We start from the raw sequence: 24,777 nt of genomic DNA, 5'->3' as shown, positions 1-24,777 counted from the left end.
CAAGGACTTTTGAAGTTAGGCTGAGCACATCTTGCACTGTGAGGTAGCTATGAACCTGTGGAGATAAGGGGTAGAAGACTATGGCTTAACTGTGATCATGTTTGTGTGTCAAGCTGAAATTATGGAAGTGCTGATCTGCATATCTCCTCTCATACCCTGAGGAGACTACTCATTACCCCAAAATATTAGCCAAAATCCTCCAAGGGGGTAGGGAAGAGAAAGTTTATTTTTGCACCGCTGAGACAACTCTGGAGAGGGACATCTCCAAGTCTCTCAGGCAAAACTCACCGTCTTTGGTTACCAAGGCAGTTTGCTGTTCAGGTATGTCTTCTGTCGAGAAGGCACAAACTGTGCAGAGAGATAAGACTTACCTCCAAATAACAGCGCAGAAATGGAAGCTTCCAATATGGATGACTTGCTCTTGAGCATGTGGAAACACTGAGGAAGGAAATCAGCCAACGAATCGGTGGTGGGAACAAAGGTATTTTTTTTTTTTTTTGCCACGAGGTGTGTTTTATTTTCATCAATCATACAAATATTTTTCTATAATATCCCAGGGCAAACTGGTGAAATTTGGCAGTCCAATTAGTTGGGGGGGGGGTCCCCTTCAGAGACCCACGGGCTGGTGGCATCGGCGAGGAGTGCCCGGGTTCACAGTGCAGCTTGTGGCTCACGTCCATCTTGCAGGTGGCTCTTCCTCCACATCACGAGGGGGTCTTGGAGATGAAGGGGTGGGGCGGGGAAATCTTCCTAGGCTTTTAGATTTCACTCCTCTTTTCCTGTTCAATGGTCTCTTTGGTTGGCAGGGTGTTCTTCTACTGCGTCTCGGTTTTCTTCAGCTTGGCCTTATCGAGGCTGGCGATTTCCCCCAGGTCCGGCTTCTCTGCCATGTTCTTACAACTCGTGGATTCTCGTTCCGAGCTCGCGCTCCAGGTACTCCCACCCGCGTTGCCGCAGCAAGAGACCCAAAGGTACTTTCTACTATAGATGCAGTAATGAGTCTGTTAGAAAAATGAGAGATGAATCTGCATTGCAGCAAAATTGACCTCAGACCTGTAGGATCCGCTGGTTTCTTTGATTTTTAAAGTGTGTGTGTGTGTGTGTGTGTGTGTGTGTGTGTGTGTGTGTGTGCGCGCGCGCATGAGTGGTCTGGGTGGAAGCCAGAAAACTCTGGTGTCATCATCATCATGGGCCACCTTCCTTGAGTTCCCATTGGCCTGGAGCTCACCAATTTGGCCGCACTGGCTTGCCCTTGAGCCCCAGGGATTTTCCGGTCTTTGCCTCCCCAGTACTGGAATTACAGATATGTGCCATTGTTACGGGTAGTCCACCAGTGATGACCCCTCAGACAGTTTATAGCCCATTGAACGTCTTTATCCCAGCCATTGGGACCATACCAGCTATTTGGGGACCTAGTTGTGGCCCTTAGTGTCTAGAACATGGGGCTATAGCTGGCAGAAACCACATCCTGGCAGCTCATTGGCAGCTGCAGGGAACTTCACAGAAGTAGGCAGTTTGAAGCAAGCAGCAGGCAGGTTGATTTTTTTTTTTTTGGTAGTTTCTTTGAGATCTTGCTCTGTAGACCAGGCTGGCCCAGAACTCAGAGATCTACCTGCCTCTTGCTGGGATTAAAGACATGCACTGCCACCACTGGAGAAGAAATAAGTTTTAACAGAAGCTATGATGATACATGTATCTGAAGGCGGTCCTGGGATGCTTGCTTGGGCAGGAACACTGGTCTCTGGGGATATTCTTCTCTTCCTCCTGTTTTGTTTATTTCATTAGTTCTACTTTGCCACTTGGGTTTCACATTGGGGACCCTTTTCCAGGAGTCCTCTGACTACCTAGAGGTGAGTTCTTCAAGGGCTCCTTCCCTGACCCTTAGAAGGGACGAGCCCCACAGAGGCTCATGAAAACAGGTTTGGCCACTGATCCTGTGTTTGGAGGCCAAGAAAAATGGTGCCTATGGCTCTTATGAATCGTGAGGGCACTGACCACTGCACATCCATAGCCTGACGGCATTATTTGGAGGTGGTGGGAAGTAGGATGTGGGTCTCACTGAAGGAAGGAGATCGCTGGGGATATGGCTTCGAAGGATGCATCTTGCTCTAGCTTATCCCTCTCTCTGTCTCTTTGCCTGTTAACGGATATCTGACTCCCTTTTCCTTTTAGTTAAACAGTGTTAGAGTTTGGTCATGTCTTTAGCTAGAGGTCAACTTTTTTGTTTGTTTGTTTGTTTGTTTTGTTCTTCTTCAGTAATCGTGTGAACCATCCTTACCTCCAGTTCTGGTGATCTGATCCTCTCTTCTGACTTCTGTGGGCTGCAGGCACGGATGTGGTGCGTACACATGCACGCAGGCAAAACACTCATTCACATAAAATGAATAAAAAAAATTCCCACAAGAACTTGAAGTGGAAACTTAAGGGTTCTTTGGAAATTTGGTTGGATGGTGTTCTGCTGAGGCAAACATGTGAAGGAACATTTTGTTGAAGTGGACATGGTGAAAGACTAAGGCAGACTCGTGAAGGAACTCATGTAGGGACATGTAAAGGAATGGTTCGCTGAGGCAGACACAGGTGAAAGGACCCATGATGGAGGACTCTTCACTGAGGACCGACTGGATTGGTCCACTATACATTGCGTAGTTGAACTGCATTTGTTGGGACTCCATAGAGAGAAACGCACCAAAAACCTTCTGGTGGTGTGCTGCGGTTTCTTGCCGCTTCTGTGGATACCTGCGGAGTGATGTCAGCTGAGACAGAGGCACTGTGCTGTGTGGTGTCTGGAGGACTCCAGGGACAGTGACGTAGGCAGAGCTTAGCCTGCCAGTACAGCTAGTTGTGCAATGGTTGTGGATCTTGAGTCTTTGCTCTTTGCTTCCCTGCGAGAGGCACGGCTGACTCCTGGTGTCTGTCTGGATCCCTCCTGCTGACTTGTGTCAAGGCTGAGGCCTGCCTGTCTCTGCTATGTCATGCCACCGATCCTGATTCACGTTTGTTCTCCCAGTTCTAGGGAACTGGACTGCTGAGGTATCCGTGAAGAGGAGGTGCTGCTGCTGAGCTGTGGACTGAACGGCCGATGTCCAGACAACACGGATGGAGTCGCTCCAAAGAACCTTCCTAACATGTTGGTCCACTTCCCCCGTATCCTTCCTTTTCCACTACCTCTGGTGGGTGTTGGGCTAAAAGGGAGGTAAGAACCGTCATTAAAAATAGGTTCTGAAAAGAAAATAAAGTCACGACAACTGATGTTTGCTGTGCGAGCTGCTATTTAGAAACAGTATTTATTTTATATGTAAATATTTAATATCAAAATAGCAATAAACCATGCCTGAGGTCTTCCATTGTGGCCTTCCTCCTTTCGCAGATGAGAACAAGCGTTTGACAGATCAGGCAGTTTGAAGTCAGTGACCTCAGCTTCTTATCCTTTGCCAGGAGCGGGTCAGAGGCCAGAAAATTCAAAAGTATTCGGGGCTCCTATTCTGGTCCACTTTCTTGTTATCTTTTCTTTCTGCTGCTTTCTCAGCTGACTGGAAGCTATTCATGAGGAAGCAACGAAACTGCCATCCACACCCCCGGGCTGGAGAGGCCTGGGGACATCTGTGGGTGAACCAGACTGACCAGCTTGGCTCCCACACCTCAACCCAGTTCCAGCTTTAAGACCTATAAAAGCTCCCGGAGCAGCAGTTTGATGATGCCCCCTCTCTGAGGCCTGCTTCTGCTGTACGGGGCAGCTCTATGCACTTTCTCTGGAGCTCATGTCTGTGAGCCTATAATAAACTCCTTCTGCAAACTCATTCTCCCTGTGGCCAGTGAAATTTGTTCACAACATAAAGAGCCCAAAGCCCCTGACAGTTTTTTTTTTGTTTTGTTTTGTTTTTTTGTTTTTTTTGAGCTGTGAACTTCTGGAACCCCGACTCCCAAGTTAGGCCCCCCTGTGGCTGGGAAGTCTCCATCACACCCAGGGACCTTGGTGTCCTCTGTTTCAATCTCTTTGAGGCTTCTTAACAACCCCACAGACAGGCCAGGTGACGGTGGCCCACGCCTTTTATTTAAAAACTCTGGAGGCAGAGGCAGGTGGATCTCTTTGAGTTGTAAGACAGCCAGGGCTATATGGAGAAACCTTGTCTTGAAAGTCAAAATAAAACAAAAGAAAAAAAAACAAAGGAAAAACAAACAAAAAACCCCCAAACAAATGTTTACCCACAGATGTAATTGCAGAAGACACCAAAATCAAGATATGTGGAAATTTGTGTACCTTCCTTTTCTCCCTGTCCCTTCTCCTTCTCCTCCCTTTCCTTCTCCTCCTTCCTATCCCTTTTTCCTTTTCCTCCTCCCTATCCTTTCTTCCCCTTCCCCCTCCCTTCTTCCTGCCCCTCCCTTCTCCTTCTCCCCCATCCCTTTTCTTCCTCTTCTTCCACCCCCCTCTTCTCCTCCCCTTCCCTTCTCCTCCTTTCTCCCTTCCCCCTCTTCCCCTCCTTTCTTTCCCCTCCCTTCTTCTTTCTCCTCCGTTCTCCCCCTGCTCTTTTCTGCTCCTCCTCCTCCTTTGTCCCTCCTCCCCACCCATCTCCTATTTGGTGTATGTGTATTTGTGCACATGTATGGGAGGCCAGAGGAAATGTTGCTTAGCCTTTTCTATTGATCTCCATCTGAACTTTTGAGACAGGGTTTCTCACTGAATCTGAAGCCAGACTGACTGGCAAGCATGCTCAGAGGATCTGTCTGTCTCTGCCCTTCCAGCACTAGGTTATAGGTGAGCCACTGTGCCTGGCTTCCACATGTGTGTTGGGGATCTCATGTTTGTGCAGCAGGTACGTTACCTATTAAGATCCCTAGTTTCCCCTGAATACCTTTCTTTTTACTTTTAATAAACTCCAGCTGCGCTTTGCCCTGGCTTATCCTAAAGTCCTTTTCTGTAATTCGGCCAAAGATGCAGATTTATCTGAGCTGAGGTCTCTGGAACACTAAGTGAGTTTCTAAGGCCACCACGTACAGCAGCACGAAGCTACCCTTTTGTCCTCGCTGCTACAAGGGAGTCAAGTGACCATGCCCTGGAACCCATAAACCGTGAGCCCACATAAATGCTGCCGCTGTAAGTCGTTTCCTCAGGTACTCTGTCACAGCAACAACACGGATCAGTATATTTTTTAAATGCAAGCGCATTTTATACTATATTCCACAATTCCTGTATTTCTGATCTGTTTTCTCCATGAAGGCCTGTGGAGGTAGAGACAGAGCCCGGGCCAACAACTTCACTGTACATTGGGAATCTGCTAGAGTGCTTCATATCTATGCAAATATTTTCCCTCTTATGCTTCTCTTTTTTTTTAATAGACTTTACAACGTTTTTTTTAAAGATTTATTTCTTATATATAAGTACACTGTAGCTGTCTTCAGACACACCAGAAGAGGGCATCGATCTTATTTCTCATTACAGATGGCTGTGAGCCACCATGTGGTTGCTGGGATTTGAACTCAGAACCTCTGGAAGAGCAGTCAGTGCTCTTAACCACTAAGCCATCTCTCCAGCCCCCTCTTATGCTTCTCATTGGGCCATTAAAATCTCAGCCATATCGCTGGGTGGGGATGGGCCACTCCTTTAATCCCAGCACTCAGGAGGCCGAGGCAGGTGGATCTCTGTGAGCTTGAGGTCAGCCCGATCAACAGAGTGAGTTCCAGGACAGCCAAGGTTATATAGAGAGATCCTGTCTCAAAAAACTTTTTTTTTTTTTTTAAATCTTAACTATATCCTCAGCAGAGATTGCATCATGAAACAAAACTAGGTTTGACGGCGCTCTTCCTTATGGTCAGATTAATCTGTTTCCGTGAATCTTCCACTCATTGGCTTACATTAGATGACTAAGCCAGAGAGGAATATTCTGTGTGCCGGGGACCAGGTACTGTGTTGTTTGGAACTCATCTCTTAAACTTACAGCATAAGGAATATCTGAGAACCCTGAGTATGTTTGGCCAGGACCCCTGATCATCTAACCTTTTCTCTTTCATTGGCAAAACCCGTCTTAAATATCGTAATAAAGGGGTTGGGGATTTAGCTCAGTGGTAGAGCGCTTGCCTAGCAAGCGCAAGGCCCTGGGTTCGGTCCCCAGCTCCGAAAAAAAGAAAAGAAAAAAAAATATCGTAATAAAGCTGGGCACGGTGATGCGTGCCTTCAATCCTGACACTGAAGATGTAGAAGCAGACGGATCTTTATGGGTCTGAGGCTAACCTCATCTACAAAACACTGAGCCAGCTATCACTACATAGTAAGACCCTGTCCCAAAAAAGTCACTATAAGTCAAGTGTGGTGTGCGTCTGTAGTTCCATCTACTCGCGAGGCCCTGCTTGATCACTAGTGAAATCTAAGCACATATTGATTTGCTAATTATAATGGCCCTATGGCCAGAAGCACTAAGTCAAGAAGGAGTTCTCCGTCAGAGTTTGTTGTGTGAGAGATTTTTCCTGGAGACAGGCATCCCTCTCCCCATTCTTTCCAGAAGGGTCCAAACCTGGTGACTCAGTGAGTTTTTCTTGGGGTTACCAATAGGAACGTGGGTGAGAGGCTGTTTACAGGAGCAGGCATGACTGAGGGCTGCAGAGCTGACGCAGACGAGTTGCTACTCATTGAGAACTGCAACCCTGGGGCTTCCCTCACAACTCCAGGCAGCTCCGTAGGCCTGGAGATCTCGCCTGGAGCAGAACGGTCAGTTTTAGAATATCTGCTCCTGACACCCATGGGGGAAGAGGGGCTCTCTGAGCCCGGTAAGTTTCATTTTTCCTCATCGCTCCTTCAAACTAAGAACACACGGTCCACTTTAAAAGAACTTTACTCTTTTATTAACTCAGTGTAAGCGCACGCTGGTTTGCTGGTACAATGGTCATGCTTATAAAAGACAGACAAATCTGAGATCTAGGTCAGAGTTTCCTTTGCCCTTATTTCATTTTCTGTGCATGAGGGTTTTGCCTGCCTGAATGGATGTTTGTACACCATGCCTGCAGAACTCAGAATCAGAATCAGATCCTTTCGTGCTGGTCGTGAACTGTTTTGAGTTCTGGGAGCCAAACTTAGGGCGCCTGTGAGAGCAGCCAGTGCTTTTAACCACAGAGCCGTCTCTCCAGCTCTGGGTCTGAGCGTCTGGAAACTAAGAACACACGTTTCATTTTACTGAGTAGGACTTAAGGAATGTCTGTGGTGTGTGACACTTACCTTGCTCGTTAGGAAGCACCCGTGTTGGGAAAAGAAAGATCTCAGCGTTGCCCAGAGGAACCTCAGAGCAAAACCCAACAGAGGTTTGACAAGGCAATTTTTTTCTTCTTTCTTTTTCTTTTTTCAAAAAGGGTGCACAGAACCTAAACTGGCCTAGTGAACACACACTCAGTCAAAACGTCCCTTGTCATTTATCGCTGGGGTAGGTGGTGACCGTGTCTCATCCCATTGGTGGGAACTCTGTAAGGATTAAGTTTGTAGGAAGAAATAAAGAACGAGTTTACTCTGGTTGACAGCTAGAGCGGGCTTTATCTAACCTGAGGTGTGGTGTGTCAAGGTCAGCCTGCAGTGCAGGGCCATCAGGGGGCAACAGGAAGGCCAGAGTTGGAGCTCGGGTTACAAGCTTCAAGCGTTTTTGTAGCTGAGGATAGAGGATAGGAACTGTCTTAGGGTTGGAATGGGGAAGTTGGCTGTTTTCCTTAGATAAGCTGTTTTGAGATGCAGGGTCTGTGGTTTCTTTGTATCCCAGCGTCTGGGGTGAGGTGGGGGTGGCTGCTTTTCTTCAGCAGTCTCCTTAGAACTTAAGGAGCTATTGGCTTAGTTGGGGTCTTAGTTGTTGTGGGGTGGGTGTGGAGATGTTGTTCCTTTAATAGCAACTGCACAATACTTACGTGATGAACTCGTTGGCACAGAGGAAAAGGGGCGGGGCTGAGAGAGAGGGGGCGTTCAGGAAAAAATGGGGCTCTTGTCGCGCTGACTGTCTTGGGGCAGTTTTCACATCTGTAAGGCGTATCACCTAGGGTTTCACTCCACCGTCCATTTCATTTTAAATAGACTTTTCTGTGGTGGAAACGACTCTTTGGCATTTGGCAAGAGTCTTTGTTTAACGAACTTGTGGTAGAGCAAAGACTGTCGGGTTGCTCTTCTCATTGTCAGAAATCAGTGTTGTGTCCTCCCCCCACCCCCATCCGAGTTTAAGAAGCTGCTAGTGGTGACTCCTGCTTCAAGCTCCAAGGTTCATTTACGACCTACCCAGAACATGACTCCTTGTTACATAGGGTAAGCCAGACTAAGCCACGTGGTGTAGGACTTATCGGTAACTCTCTAAAACCATAAAAGCAGAAGAGCCCCTTTATTCAGGGGATGTGAAGGCCTTTTCTCCAGGATCCCCACCACACTGTGCATAGTGACCTCTCTCCTATTTTCCCGCTTGAAGCTCTTTCCCCTCATTAAGCTCCTCCTGTGTGATGATTTTATCTCTCCTAATGTTCTTAAGACGATTTTACAGCTAGGCGTGCTTGCCATCCTTCTCTGGTCACAAGGCTCTCTCTCCCACCATACGTATTCAGAGGGTGATGTTTTCTGAAACTAGCCTCCCGCTCTCGTCTGATTTGTAACACATCATCCTATTTTGTAGGAGGGAGAGACTCTTAGAAGGTAAGAGAGTAGTGTGGTTGGATCAGGAGAGAGGGGCTGACACAGAACAGCCCTTCTGGAATGAGCTTTATCCGGAGAGAAGATGTCATGACCGTGGGGATCATGATTGAACTTTGAGGTCAGAGCTTACATAGGGGACCAGGCATCATACCAGAGGTGCGTGGTGGGCTCTAAGGGATCGAGAGGTTCTTCCTTTAAACCTTGGAGAGGGAGAGAGGGAGGAGGTGAGAGAGGGAGGGGGGAGAGAGAGAGAGAGAGAGAGAGAGAGAGAGAGAGAGAGAGGAGAGAGGGGAGAGAGAGAGAGAGAGAGAGAGAGAGAGAGAGAGAAGAGTCAGGCAGAGAGACAGACACAGATAAAGACACAATCACACACAGAGAGACAGAGACAGACACAGAGAGAGACACAATCACACAGAGAGACAGAGACAGAGAGAGACACGGAGAGAACATGCTGCCACCAACAGGATGATGGTGAGAACCCCAGAGGAGGAGCATGCAGAGAAAACTCCCAAATGAAGGAAGATATCGGACTTTTAAATCCGTCTACGGGGTGATGAGAAGACCCTACCATGTGATTCAGTTTGTATCACCTGATGTGAGGAGAGATAGGAAGATCCAGGTAAGGAGAAAGACCATAAATGCTGTAAAACCATACCATGTATGGCTTCTTAACTCTTTATAGAGAGAGAAAAAGGGAGGAAGAGAGGGAGAAAAGAAAAAAAAAAGAGAGAGAGGGGCGTGGAGAGGGAGGAAGAGGAAAAGGAAGAGAAAGAGGAGAGAAAGAGTGAGTCTCAGGGGATCATGGCTAGGTGACCTCTGGCTGTGAGATCTGGCTACTTAGAGTGACCAGCATTTCAGTCTAACAGAAATCATATCCGACTTCAAGCTCTTTTCAGAGAACTGAACGTTCTTGTTTTTCCGGTCTTGTAGACATACTGGGACAGGCCAAGATGGTGACAGGTGCTTGTGATCCTAGCACCTGGGAGGTAGCAGCAGCAGGTGAGTGGTTCAGGACTATCTTCGGGTACATTGCGAGTTTAAGGCCAGCCTGGGCTACATGATACCCCGTGGGTGGTCAGGAGAGAATGTGGATATGTAGAAAGGGCTGAGGACTGTGCGCACTTGGGCTCAGCTGTTTTCCTATCGCCTGGAATGACAATGGGATATGGGGAAGCAGCATTGAGGGTCAGTTCCTGAAGAGACAAGACTAAACTCAAGGTTGCAGTGGATGGGAATGTACACCAACTCTGTTCTCACCTACGTTTCCTCCTGGTCCTGGGCACATGAGCTCTACCCTGCCCCTTGCCACTCTGGTTGACAGTGCTGCTTAATGTATAATCCCCCCCCCCCATGGCCTTTCCTCTATGTAATGCCTGGGGTTGAACTGAGACCCACACGTGGTCGGCTAGACCCTACTACTGAACTACATTTCTAGGCTCAATCACAGATTTTATTCTGAGGCAGGGTCTCACTGGCCGGGGCTGGTTTTGAACTTGTGACCTTCCTGTCTCAGCCTCCTAGTGTAGGTGGGACCACAGGCGTGTGCCACAGCATCTGGTTATTCCTATGTTTAGAATATGAGGTAAGACGCAGAGCCAGTGTGAACCTTGGCATCTTGGCCCTTTCTCAGTGAGGACGGCCTGGGTGTGGTGTGTGCATGTGCTTGAGACGGCTACTCTTGAAGCTGAGGTTGTAGCCCAGCGTAGGAGCAGCTGCTAAGAATGCACTCAACTCTGGGTTGGATCCTCAGCACCAAAATAGGGAGAGCCTTACTTGTATACCTGTGTAGCGAATTATAGGGGCTGGAGAGAGCTTGAAGCTTGCTGCTCTCGCAGAGCACAGGAATTCTGCTCTCTGTACCCACATTATTGTGGTCACAACCTTCTATAACCCTAACCCCAGGGAATCTGGTGTCCTTTTCTGGGCCACCGAAGGCACCTTGCACTTATGTGCACCTATCTATCTATCTATCTATCTATCTATCTATCTATCTATCTATCTATCTATCCATCATCCATCCATTCATCCATCCATCCATCCATCTATCTATCTATGCACGCATAATTCAAAATAAATCTCAAACAAGTGTTATGAGTAACAGGATTTCTAAGTGAACCGGGATAGGAATGTGTGCAGCTTTAGCAGGTAAAGAGGGCTAGCAACCGCTCTCAGCACCAAAAGCCACTTCTATCTGAAGGAGGTTGGTCTTCGGGAATCTTTTATCTTTCCTTAAACTTGCCACGTGCTTGGTTTGTAGCATCTGTAGGCAGAGCCTGCCATCTTGTGGTCATGTTTCAGATTGCACCCTATAGGACTACAGACAGGGCTGAGTTTTCCTTCGGCTTTGTCGGCAGTGACGTCAGGGAGAGCGACGTCAGGGAGAGCGACGTCAAGGAGGTCCGGTAGTCCAGGTTTAGCTTCCAGCACTGCTTGTCTTAAGTCGATTGTGGTGATAGCTGCATATATTTGTGAATGAGTTAAAGCATTTAAATTGTACACGATCGTTACTCTCATCATTATTATTTGTGGTACCGGAGATTTGAACCCTAGGCAAAGTGCATTACGAGTGAGCTACCTCCAGCTTGGACTGTGAACCTTAATTTTCTCCTAACATATTTTTTTTTATCAATTATTTTGGAATTTTATACAATGCATCCTGATCACTCTCACTTCCCCTTCCTCCCAAGTCCACCCAACCTTGTGTCCACCCCTGTCTTAGTCGGGGTCTCTATTCCTGCATAAGCATCACGACCAAGAAGCAAGTTGGGGAGGAAAGGGTTTATCCAGCTCACACTGTCCACATTGCTGTTCATCACCAAAGGAAGTCAGGACTGGAACTCAAGCAGGGCAGGAAGCAGGAGGTGATGAAGAGGCCATGGAGGATGCTTCTTACTGGCTTGCTTCCCCTGGCTTGCTCAGCTTGCTTTCTTATAGAAACCAGGACCACCAGCCCAGGGACGGCACCACCCACAATGGGCTGGGTCCTCCCCCCTTGATCACTAATTGAGAAAATGCCTTACAGCTGGGCCTCATGAAGGCATTTCCACAACTGAGGCTCCTTTTCTGTGATAACTGCAGCTTGTGTCAAGTTGACATACAAAACCAGCCAGTACAACCCCCTCTCATCCTCCACCCCCACCCCAAATACAAGAACTCTAATTTGTGTTGCCCATATACTTACTGAGGCAGCAGAAACCCTAGAATTGGCTTGGAATACTTTGAGGGACAAGAAGAAGGTCTAATATCCCCCAGAAACACCCTGCTGGCCGTTGCTAACAAGGAGGAGCTCAACCAGCTACTGAAAGGAGTGACCATTACCAGTGGTGGTGTCCTGCCTAGAATTCACACTGAAAGGGCTGGCCAAAAAGTGAGGGACCAAAGGCAAGTTAGAAACGTTCCTCTCCCCAGTCCCCAGGGAAAATAAGGCAAGAAGGGGAGCTAGAAATTCTAGGTCATTAAGCAACGAATATCTAAGATGTCCAAGCCAACTTACAGCGCTAAAGAAAGAAAATCAGATTCCACCTCAGAACATGGGGCTGGGAGATGGCTTTACCTGATGTCTTCAGAGAGCCTCGTTTTGGGGTAGAAGCTATCCCTGACCCAACGTGACATCAGTCATATTGGCTCCACGAGGGTGGAGGGCATCGTCCACCCAACTACAGTAGAAATCAACCTCAAAGAAGAGACAGAAAAAGGCTGGAGGTAAAGAGTTCTTGGAAACAGTGAAGGAACCTCGCAAATCCCAAGGTCCTTTGGACATTGCCGAAGTGGTCATCAGCCAGTTCAGTGGACTTGCAGCCACGGTCACATCTCCCAGTGGGGCTTCCACAGATGTGAAGAACATGTGGAGGAGACCATCAACAGCTGCCTGCTCACAGCTGAGGTCAAGAAGCTTAAGTCTTGGGCTGGAAAGATGGCTCAGCGGTTAAGAGCACTGACTGCTCTTCCAGAGGTCCTGAGTTCAATTCCCAGCAACCACATGGTGGCTCACAACCATCTGGGATCCAATGTCATCTTCTGGTGTATCTGATGACAGCTACAGCGTACTCATATAAAAATAAATAAATATTTAAAAAAAAAAGAAGCTTAATTCTTCCTCCTTTTCCCCGGTAGCAGGAACCGGTTTCCCAAACAGACGGCAGCCCAGGTGGCTCTCAATGCCATCTCGGCCCACTTCAACAACTTGAGCATGTCAGAAGAACCTGTACTTGCTGCTATTCGACAGCGAGAACACCGGTGAGCGTCTGCGTGCAGCAGACGGCCAAATTGGATACCAAGGATCTCTCCAGTGGGAATGGAGAAGGACCAATGATTATTTCACCAAAGCAGAGGTTTTAAAAGGAGTGAGGAAGGGTGACATAGCAGGGAGGCAGAGGACGGCTGAGAGGGTAGCAGAGACAGAGGGAACGTGTCCTGCCGGCCTGGAGAAGGGGTTTTGGGCAGTTTATATTCTCTTTGCAAAGGGAATAATAAAAATAATAAATAAAAAAACCCACTTGTCTTAGAAGGTATAAAAAGGCTGAAAGAAACAGTGAAGCATGACTGTTGGGGCTCTGTCTGCCAAATGTATATGTGTATATGTCTGCATTTAGTCGGGCTCCACCAGGGGTTACTTTCTATGTATTTTCTTCCTTTTGTATTAGAACTTCTTTTTTCTTTTTAAAACATAAAAATAGAACTTGTGTAGTGTTGCAGGGGTCGGGATGGGGCAGCCCTGACAGGGTCAGGTACTGAGGTGGGACATTGTAGAGGGCCGCAATAACATTCGCCACCGCTAGATGGCGGTGGCTTCCACTGCGCCCCACGTGGAAGGCCAGGATAGCCTCCACCATTACAAGATGGCGCCAGCCTTCGCCGCGCCAGCCGACTTCCTTTCAGGAAGTTAACTGTGCGCATGTGCAAGAGTGCCTTTGTGCTAGGTCTTTGCCCACTCTGGGGTGTGCCTGATGAGATCATGGGTAAACAACCAATCAGGCGTGAACACGCCACATTAGGGTGTATATAAGCAGCGCCATTCTGGGGCTCGCTCTTTCCTCTTCAAGATGTAATAAACGCTTTGCTGCAGAAGGATCCTGGTGTCCGCGCGTCGTTCTTGCTGGCGAGACGTTGGGCACGCGACATTTGGTGCCGAAACCCGGGACAAATGCCACACCATCGCCGGCGCCGAGGAGAGCCTCCGCTCGCGGAGAGGGTCCAGAACTGCAGGTCGAGAGGTAAGCTCTGAGAGGCATGTTTGGTCTTGATACAGCATGTCCGAAACAGAGCGGGATGAAAGATTAAAGAGCTCAAAGAGAAAAGGTGCACATAAGAAAAAAGGCCCTTCCAAGGACTTTAGATCCGAGGAAGCGAGAGATAGGGGAAAGGACGCCCCAGGAGAGAAACAGGGAAAGGAGGAGAAAGCCCCGAAAAGGAAAAGCCTTTATCCGGTAAAGGAGTTAGAGGCTTTGGGGCTTGATAGTTCAGAAACAGACAAGCTTAGCCCCTCTGAGGAAGAGGATTTAGAAGATGAGGCAGCTCGCTATGAAGAAGAAAGTTATGGGCCTAGGTGGAGAGCCACTGTGAAGAAACCGAAAGTTATGGATCCTTTGTGGACAAGGCTGGTAATTTTGTTTAATTTTTTCTTTGTGTGGGAAGCCGTTACAGCCGTTAGGACAGGTCAGAGGATCCTTGCAGAACAACAAGAAAGTATGTCAGAGGGAGAAAAGGTCTCTAAAGAAAAAACGAAAAGAAAAGGAGATAAAAGGAACACAGTATTTTGGGAGAAAAACTTTGTCTTAGTGCTTATGAAAGGTGTAATTAAGCTCCCGCGCCGGCTCTGGGGACGCCGCGGCGTCCGGGCGCTGATGCGACAGCTTTACAGAGTCATACTGATCAGATTTGATAGAGGCAGACCGCCTGAAAATTTATTCAGGAGAATCAAACAAAAGGACATCTCAGTGCCCGTGCACAGCCTGATAGAGTTAATATAATTGGGTTGTGAGTAAAAATATTCAGGGCTGTGTTTCACTTCCATACCATTGGCAAATGTCGGTCGTGCCGTTCAGATAATATATCTCAGTATCTTATAGGAATTGGGTTTCAACACGTTGGTGGACTAGTCCAGGAATTGAGACAATCCATCGTCCATATCGACTCCACTCGAGTGGATAGTCACCGTGAACACCATCTGGTTTTTTTCCCTATTTGTCTATTGTTTGTCTCTGGTGCACCAGGATGTCCCCATGTCTGTCAGTGTATGTCTGTGGTTTTTGTTTCTCGTTGTCTAAATGTTTTATGTTTCATGTTCAAAAGAAAAAATGGTAAAAACTTTACCTGCTGGTCGTTCACACCTTGACTTGGTTTTAACTTGTTTCAAAAGGGAACATATGAATAAAAAACAGTTTCAATCAGGTTTTTGGACCCCTGTGCCTGGAGCCAGGTGTCTAGATTAGCTGGAGAAGCTGCCCAGAGGCTAAGCGTCTACACAAGCTGATCTTAAAAGCGCCAACAGCTTCTCAGCTTCTTCATACAAGAGTTGATAGCTGTTTCTCTTAGAATAATCCCTGACTTATTACTTGACTCAACAGGTGACAAGGTGCTTCTCTTAAAATCATAGCTAAAAGGGTAAAAATGGTGTTTGGTCTAAATATTAAAGATAGGTGTAGCCACTTCAATTTTGTTTCTCATTGTTTTAAATGTGTAAATATGCTCTACTTGCCTTGGTTATGGACTATTGGCTTTCAAGTTGTTGGATATGGTTAAAAAGGTATAATATTGGTAACAGAAAGTTGACATAAAACTGGTAATTTGGATGGAGTCATTCTAGACAATATGTGGCATGAGCCAACCCAGGGAAACAGGTCTAAATTGAGATAATATTTTTATGGAATTCTTACTCTAGAAACCAGGCTTCTAAAAGAATTTAGGACAATGTCTCTTTGTTGAGGTATTGGAGACCGCACCATCGTGCGTTCATATGTAGGAAATGGCAGTCAAACTTCGTAGCATGAAGGATAGACTTGGTTTCTTGGAGACTGGATTTTGGAGACTAGTTTGTTGGAGGTTGAGTTTTGCTTTCCAAAGTTGTGGTTTGCCCTGAAGCTATCTGTATTTTAATGCTAATCCCACTGCCCCAAGGACAGCTGCCTAATCACATACTCAGAACTCAGGTGACCTTGTGGTTGTGCTCTGGTGTTACAAAGAGAACTTAAAGATTGTGATTAAGGATTGCCAGTGTTACATTGACTAACTCAAACTTATTTTTAATTAAGGAAAAATCAAACAGGTAGAGATTGTTACAAGATTTACGAAGGATTGATAAGGTTTTGGAACTTGTGAGAGCATTACAGCCAGTTTACTTACTCCAACTACCATTTCAGGATAGATTTAGAGGATTGCTAACAGCCTCATATTAGGTAATTTTGTTGCTTCTTCAGTGTAAGAAGTTAGAACTTAAATCTTTCAATGTATATAGAAATTTTTACTACAAACCTTTGCTCTTAAAATGAGCTTTAATATTTGGGGAGTAGCTGTTGCACTACTCCAGATAAGAATATTTGAAACTAATTTTAAGCTACTAAAGATATGTTAATTGGCTAAGTACCTCACCTTACCAGAGGACTTAGGTCTTTGTTATGCACATTGGAGATAAAGCTTCAGCTGTGTTAGTACAGAGTTGTGGACTGGAGTCCTGGAAGTATTTTGAATAAAAACCTGATAAAACATATCTTATTCCAAACAACAGTTAATTGGTTACTACTAAATACTGATATTTGGCCTATTACATATGCAAATTTTTCAGACAAAATTGATAATTTTACTCTTTACATGCTTTTGTACTTCCTACATATTTGTGCGTACAACCCATAGGAAATGCGCTTACTGCATTTATAGGTGGTTCATCTAATGAAAAGGCTACATGTATGATTGGATCACTTGTTTATTCTCTTGCGTTTCTGCTGCTTCAGCACAGATTATTAAATTCCATGCTTTAGCCGCTGTTTTTAAAATGTTAAAAAATCAAGCTTTCTATTCATATACTGATAGCCAATGTGTGGCTTGTGGTTTACAATTGATTTCAATTACTTAATGCTTTATTAGAGGCAAGTTTTCTACATGAAATCAGTGAGTGATTTCAGTGTAAATGTCTGACAACTCACTGTCCCTTCAGTGCTCTGGCTCAGACAACTAAACATAACCATAGACCCAGCTCTTTGAAAATGGTAATGGAGTTGATAACACACCCTCACGAAAAGAGGAAGACTCCATTTGCTTGTTTTCAATTCCCAGCCTCACCTTGCCAGCTCAGGGATTTCTAGTAAGACTGAATCTGGACAATATTTACAAGATTTGACATTTCTAATTAATGCTTATGTTTAGGTAAATAAAGTTTGTGAGGTGCTAGAGAAATGGCTTAGTGGTAAGAGCACTAAATACTGTTCCTTTATAGGACATTTAAGAACTCAAACTGGATTGCCTGGGCTCCTTAACAAGGGAGGACAAGATTCCAGACAGATTATAGGCCTTACATAAGAACAATTAGTGAAAAAAATCTCATTCTTTATATATCCAATACAATTATGCTAGAGACAATAATTTGGTATACAAGTCAATTTATAAATACAAGTGCTCAGTGTCCTCAACTTAATCCTCGAGGACTTACCTTAATAAATAATATCTTTACTATATCTTAATAAATAAAAAGGGGGAGTTATCCCTGTATGCTAAATAATGCTCCTTTTATTTCAATTTTAAAAATTTGGATGCCAAAGTTTATGGCACCCTACAACTAGGCATACTTCTGCCTAGGTGAAATAGAGAGATCCACTTATTGACATGTTCCTGTCCAGATATTTTATATGGGGAAGAGGGAATGTTTGTGTATTTTCTACAGGATGCTACAAGAGTGTGCCAGCTGCCTGAGTGGTTGCTGAGACTTGCTGATCCTGGTTATTCAGCTCTCCTGGTTCGGGTCCCTGGAGTCATTCCTCTGCCCTGAGAGGAAGATAGAAGATTCCCCTTCATCCTTTGTCATCACAGAGATTTTGCCGTTGCTGCAGTCAGTGTTACCTTTTACCGCTGCATGTGTCCCGTCCCACTATGGCCTGCTCTCTGACCCTCTGTACACTGCTGCTTGCTGGAGAAGACTGGACTCCAGCCGTTGCTGCCCCCTCATTTCCCTGGTGACTCTTGCTGCCTTAACTGGTCATTTTACAGACTGTAGCTTTACAGGAATGCTACCTGCGTAAAGCTGCTGTGGCCTGGGGAACTCTGCCCTGGTTGTACAGATCTCAGAAATGGTTCCATTGTCTGCTGGTTGTTCCAGAGAAAAATGACTGATCCTGAACTGTCCTGGAAAAGACCTTGACACTTTTGCTGCTATTGTAGCAGCCATTACTGCTGCAGACATTGTGTCTGCAGTGTCTGGAGTTATCCTCCCCCAATCTATTGTTAGACAAGTACAGTGGGTGAACTTTCTGGAGTAGTTACTAACAATTGGGAATTCTAAATTTTATTATAGGAGCGGCTTGACTACGGCCCTTGATGGTAACAGCTGAGGTGAACCAGATGAGGTGCCCACTACTTATCGGGAGTGGCTCTGTTTGGTGCAGCCCTATGCTGTGGATCAGTGTTCATACTATGGTTGGTTTACAAACTCAGATCTCAACAGAAACGTGACAAGGCCGTTACCACTCAAGCACTTGTGGCCATTGTACAAGGGGCCTCCCCTGGAAATTGGTTATGTATGCTCAGGAATTAGTCGGTATCTGAGTTCTCTGCTCCTGCACCCCATGGATCTGTGGATCCATTGCACTGGGAGGAGAGAGACTCTCTCTCGGTATCTGAGTTCTCTGCTCTTACACCCCATGGATCTGTGGATCCATTGCACCTGGATGAGGGAGACTCAGTGATCCTTTGATTAGCCCTTGCACATCGCTGAGGTTTCCTCATTGTACGCGATAGGGTGATCATGATTTGTTATAAAATAATTGATTTGTTATAAAATAAATAAATAGGGGGAGATGTAGAGGGCCGCAATAACATTCGCCACCGCTAGATGGCGCTGGCTTCCACTGCGCCCCACGTGGAAGGCCAGGATAGCCTCCGCCATTACAAGATGGCGCCAGCCTTCGCCGCGCCAGCCGGCTCCCTTTCAGGAAGTTAACTGTGTGCATGTGCAAGAGTGCCTTCGTGCTAGGTCTTTGCCCACTCTGGGGCGTGCCTGATGAGATCATGGGTAAACAACCAATCAGGCGTGAACACGCCACATTAGGGTGTATATAAGTAGCGCCATTCTGGGGCTCGCTCTCTCCTCTTCAAGATGTAATAAACGCTTTGCTGCAGAAGGATACTGGTGTCCGCGCGTCGTTCTTGCTGGCGAGACGTTGGGCGCGCGACAGGACATAGCTTCAGAGGGAGGTCGAAGGCTGATGATTTCTGCCCTTTAACTCTCTCTTACTGTTCTGGCATTTTAACTCACACTGTTCTAGGTCCAAAGGCTGATGGCTTCTGGGCATTTCATAGAAAAAGGAAAAGAAAGAAAGAAAGAAAGAAAAAAGAAAGAGGGAGAGAGAAAGTCAGGAACACACACACACACACACACACACACACACACACTCTGGCGAAGCCCAACCACCAATTATTTCATCAATTTCCCAAGTGTACATGCATACTTATATACATACACATATATGTATGTACATACATGTAGACAGATAGACATATACACATACACTTGGCAGATAGAGCAGAGACCCAACAGTCACGTTTTATTTTTTCTTTCAGCCTTTTTATACTTCCTAAGACAAAATTTTTTTCTATAAATTACCTTATAGATAAAATGTTACACAAAGGGGGAGCTACAGAAGGATGTGGATGGAAAGTTCAGGGCAGTGTTGCAGTCTATAAGCTCATTATAAGTTCAAAGCAGCAGTTTCCCGTGGCCTTGCTTTATCACAATGCACACCTGTGGCTTCCTTGGACCTGGCATAGAATGAATGGTTTTTCTTCATCACAAGTCTGTCTCAGGCCTAGTTCTCTTCTTAGGACTGCTTATGAGAGCAGCTCATTGTATTCTTTATTACACAGCCTTTACTTACGATTCTATGAAGAGGGGACACATTCTACGCTTGATTCTAACTTTCTTACCTCTTTCTGGCAAAACAACTGAAACCTTCTCCTTAAACTTTCTTCCTAAAATTATTAGAATCAAATCAGGAACTCTATAAAGTCATTAATTCATCTAAACGGAATTAATTCACGAAAGTTCATCTTCATGTCGATCTGCAGGAAATGTGCCCAATAGAGTGGGCTGTCAGAGGGGAGTAATCACACCAGGGAGTAATCACACCAGGGAGTAATCACACCAGGGAGTAATCACACCAGGGAGTAATCTCACCAGGGAGTAATCACACCAGGGAGTAATCACACCAGGGAGTAATCACACCAGGGAGTAATCTCACCAGGGAGTAATCACACCAGGGAGTAATCTCACCAGGGAGTAATCATACCAGGGAGTAATCACACCAGGGAGTAATCACACCAGAGTAGTCACACCAGGGTAATCACACCAGGGTATTCACACCAGGGTAACCACACCAGGGTAATCACACCAGGGTAATCACACCAGGGTATTCACACCAGAGTAGTCACACCAGGGTAACCACACCAGGGTACTCACACCAGGGTAGCCACACCAGGGTAATCACACCAGGGTAACCACACCAGGGTAATCACACCAGGCAGGCCATAAGCAGTGGAGGGTCTCCCGGTGTCGACTCACACCAAGCCACACCAGTGAGGAGTATGGCAATGACAAACATGAGAAAGCACATCAGCAGTCCTGGGACAGAGTCTCTGGGGCTGTGCCTCATCAGAGGGTACCCACTGCAGCTGGACTAGATGGCGGGAGCTCCAGGGAGAGCCAGGAAGCTCCCTTGCCCCCGGCCGCTCTTCCTGCATGGCAGTTCAGGTTTACAGTACTGACTTTTACACACACTCTGTCTGACACACAAACCCTTCCAAAGTTGTTACATCTCTGGTTCTTCCTTTTTCCAAGCGAGGAGGTTGTGACAGCCACCCGGGTATACTGGCTGTCTCCTTCAGTGAAGAGAAGATAAGAAAGTTGCCCTGAGGTGCTTCTCTCTTCTGTTACAGGGTCCCCTCCTTGACCCCTATACAATATTCGTAACTATACCTGAGGAGTTTTGCTTCCGCATGTTGTTTCTTCAGTTTTGTTTTTTAAAGAAAAAGAAAAACGTAGGGGGGAGAGACAGCATCATCTATGTCCCTCTCGGCCTTCGGCCATTTCTGACCTGTTATTTACTAGTGAATTTTACTATTTTATATTTCACATTTAAGGGCGGTCTTGTAATATTTTTTCCTATAATATTCTTTTAAGAATTCAAAATTTTTTTTATGTGTGCGTTTTTTTCTTCCACGGGTATATCTGTGGACCACATCCATGCCTAGTGCCCTTGGAGACCAAGAGAGGGGGTATCAGATCCAGTCTTGTGAGCCTCCGTGTAGTTGCTGGGAATTGAACCCAGGTCCTCTGGAAGAGCTGACAGTGCTCTAGCCACTGAGCCATCCCCCAGCCCCATGACGTTTTCTTTTTTAAACGCTAGGATGTGGCGACCGGGTCAATGTGTGTGGGTAAGCAAGCAGAGAAGTGGTACCTTTAACAGTGTCTCAGATGTGTGTGCAGACCCAAGAAGAACAGAAAACAGTGGAAGCTGTGCCCATTTGTAGGGTGAGAGGAGGAGATGGCGCAGGCGCTCTGAGACACCGTCCAGTAGTGCGAAGCGCGACTCTGAAGACTCGAGACATTTGCTTTCGTTTCACGCTTAGAAAATTTGAGTCGGCTTACGGGGTCACAAGAGAAGTCACTCACTTGCCCGGGGTTCACAGATCTTGTCTCCTGATGAGTGCTTGCTTATTCTCCACACATCCTATTTGCCTTTTTTCATGGGTAAAGGCCTTCAGACCACGCTCAGGGTGCAGCTCCATTCTCATTCTGCTCAACCTCGACCCTTAAGAGAGAACGGAAGCGGTAGTCAAGACACCGTTGATTTTCCTACACTCATTTTTATGGTGCTGGAAACAGAACACAGGGCCCCGCATGTACCCCATAAGCATTCTTACATCCCTAGCCCTAAACCAATATTACTAAAAAAAATTAAATTACTGGCTGGGTGCGGCGGTTGGTGCACGCACTCGGATAGCCCTTCGGTTATCGTCTCCATCTCCTTAAGCCACTCTGTCTAAGAGGCCGCTGTCCGCTTGCCCACGAGCTTTGTCTTTCTCGGTCGCTGCGGTCCTTACTATCTTCTTACACTTAGAAGCGTTCACGGCTTATCTTCTCTGGCGACCATTTATTTTAGCATGATGCTTTTCCTTGGTACAGGATTCTACGTGGATGGTTTTCTCTCGGTGCTTGAGCTATTCGGACTCACTGGCTTTTCTCTTGCATTCATTACCAGTGAGGAATGCGCTGTCACGGTTATCTTTCTTCCTTTCAACACAGTGTGCATTTTTTTTTTCCTTCGACCGAGCTTACAGCAATCCTCTTTTTCACCACTGTGGGGATTCCTTAATTGCGGTGTGACTTGATATCAATTTAAAACATTTCAGATAAAAATTAATTATGAACGTGCACGCATGCTTTTCTGAGGGTTGGCTCTCACCTTTCACCCCCGCAGGGGCGGGGCCTCTCTGGTTTCTGCGGCTGCCATGCTTCCTGCTCTGAGCTGATTGGCTTTGGAGCTTTCCTTCTGCCGGATGCTGGGATTAAGAAGCTCCAGCACATCTGCTTTCCACATGGGTTCCCGGGTGGAACTTGGCTAGTCCATCAGGCTTGCCGGCCAGACTTCTGCTTGCTGAACTAACTACCTGTCTGTCTCTTTGTTCAATGTTCATCTTTTTTTGTGTTTGGGGTTCATTTGTATTACTTAATGCATGGGCTTATGGTTTTCATCTAATTTGTAGACAGTTTGATTATGATTTCCTCATACATACTCTTCCTTCTGTGAATATTCCAACTTCATACACACACATACATATACACATATACACACAAATCCACATGCTCAGACACACATGTACATACATATACACATATACACACAAATCCACACGCTCAGACACACATATACATACATATACACACACATACGCATATACACACAAATCCACACGCTCAGATACACATATACATACATATATACACGCACATAGCACACATACAAATATATTCACATTCAGATATATACACATTTACATACACACATGCATATTCATATACATATATACAAATATATACACACATAATTAGGTACCACATATGAATATAACACACATTCACACATACACACATGCTTACACATATATGTACATACATATAAATACACACAGTACATATGCATGCACATACATACACACATATATAAACTCATTTAACGACCTGAAGGTGTCCTTCATTTTCTGGATTCTATCTTTCCTTCCACTGTGTTGTTCGGAATACTTTCTGTTACTCCTCCTTAAACTCACTGACGTTCACTCTGCGATGTTTAATCTGTTATTCCTCTCATCTAATATTGTTGTCACACACTATATTCTGTCTTGCCATTCTAAGAGTTCCATTTGTATTTAAAAAAATCTCTCATGCATCTATTTTGATTTGGAAGGACGTAGAATGCAGCCATACTGACCCTTTCATGTCTGTTAATTCTCTTTTCTTTGTTGAGATAAGGACTTGTCTGAGGGTTCTACTGCGAAGACACACCACGACCAAGGTAACATTTAATTGGGGCTGGCTTACAGGTTCAGAGGTTCAGTCCATATCATCCGGGAAGTACATGGTGGTGTGCAGGCAGACATGTGAAGGAGCTGAGAGGTCTACCTCTTGATCTGCAGGCAGCAGGGAAACTACACCGGGAGTAGCTTCAGCACATGATACCTCAAAGCCCACCCCTACAATAACACACTTCCTCCAACAAGGCCACACCCACTCCAGCAAGGCCACACCTCCTGAGTGTCACTCCCCATGGGCTAAGCATTCAAACTCGTGAGTCTATGGTGGTCATTTCTATTCAAACCACCACAGGTCTCAATCCGTAGCCCAAGTTGGCTTGGAATTTATTGTGTAGCCCAGGCTGGCTTCAAACTCATGGTGATCCTCCTGTCTCAGTATCTCTGCACTCTGCCTTGTCTGATAACTCTAGCAAACGGTAGTACTAGGTTCGTTTTGACTGGTTGGTTTTTCCTCTTTCTCTCGTGGTGCAGGTTTTACTTTTAAACTCTATTCATTTATTTGTGTGTGTGTGTGTGTGTGTGTGTGTGTGTGTGTGTGTGTATGTGCCTGGTATGTGTGTGTGTATGTACATGGTGCATATGTGTGTTACATGGTACATGTATCTCTCTTTGTTTGTGTGTGTATGCATGATGTATGTGTGTGCAAGGTGTATGTGTGGTACATGGTGTGTGCGTATGTCTGTGTATGTGCATGGTGTGTGTGTGTGTGTGTGTGTGTGTGTGTGTGTGTGTGTGCCTGGTATGTGTGTAGGGTATGTGTATGTGTGTGTGGTGCATGGTGTATGTGTGTATGTACATGGTATGTGTGTCTCTCTTTGTCTGTGTGTGTAGACACGTGTGCAGTGGTGCACATGCGTGGATCAGAGAATATTTCAATGGCATCTATTCTCTCCTCCCACCTTTACGAGGGTTCTGGAGATCAAATCAAGTCATTCCCCTTGAGCAGCAAACACCTCTGCTCACCATGACGCCTCACTGCCCTCTAGGTTTTACTTTTAAAATAGCCTTTTCCGTGTGGTTCTATTAATTTCTAATTAGATGCCAGACACGAAATTCACCCTACTGAACATCTTAGTCTGTTTGGGATGCTATAATAAAATTCCCTTGTCTGGATAATTTATAAGCAGAATGATTTTATTCTTCATCATTCTGGATGCTGAAAAATCTAAGGAACCAGCAGATTGTCCGGTGAGAGTTCACGCCTTAAGCGTCCCTTTGCTCTGTCTTCACATGAAGAAAGGGGAAGGGGCTTCCTTAAACCGGTTGGAACTCACAGATCCCCACAGGGGTTCCCAGGTCAGCTTCTTCAATGTCCCATCTCTTTATTGATATGCGGGAACAAAGTT

General features: G+C 45.9%; 1 long non-coding RNA gene and 2 pseudogenes across 1 annotated transcript; 2 read left to right on the top strand and 1 right to left on the bottom strand.

The window, feature by feature from the left end:
* Positions 1-685: 685 nt before the first annotated feature.
* Positions 686-941, bottom strand: Tmsb10-ps3 (thymosin, beta 10, pseudogene 3; annotated as a pseudogene).
* A 7,527-nt stretch (positions 942-8,468) lies between these two features.
* On the top strand, positions 8,469-18,969 carry Macroh2a2-ps1 (macroH2A.2 histone, pseudogene 1). Its single transcript, XR_015643526.1, has 5 exons — positions 8,469-8,641; positions 9,106-9,260; positions 9,572-9,640; positions 13,707-13,854; positions 17,514-18,969. It is a non-coding gene; the product is annotated as a macroH2A.2 histone, pseudogene 1 (long non-coding RNA).
* Positions 10,768-12,722, top strand: LOC147998780 (core histone macro-H2A.2 pseudogene; annotated as a pseudogene).
* Positions 18,970-24,777: the final 5,808 nt, after the last annotated feature.

Source organism: Rattus norvegicus, chromosome 19, assembly GCF_021556685.1.
Source record: "Rattus norvegicus strain SHRSP/BbbUtx chromosome 19, alternate assembly SHRSP_T2T, whole genome shotgun sequence".
In the NCBI taxonomy this organism is placed as follows: domain Eukaryota; kingdom Metazoa; phylum Chordata; class Mammalia; order Rodentia; family Muridae; genus Rattus; species Rattus norvegicus.
This window is presented reverse-complemented; position numbering and strand designations above follow the sequence as displayed.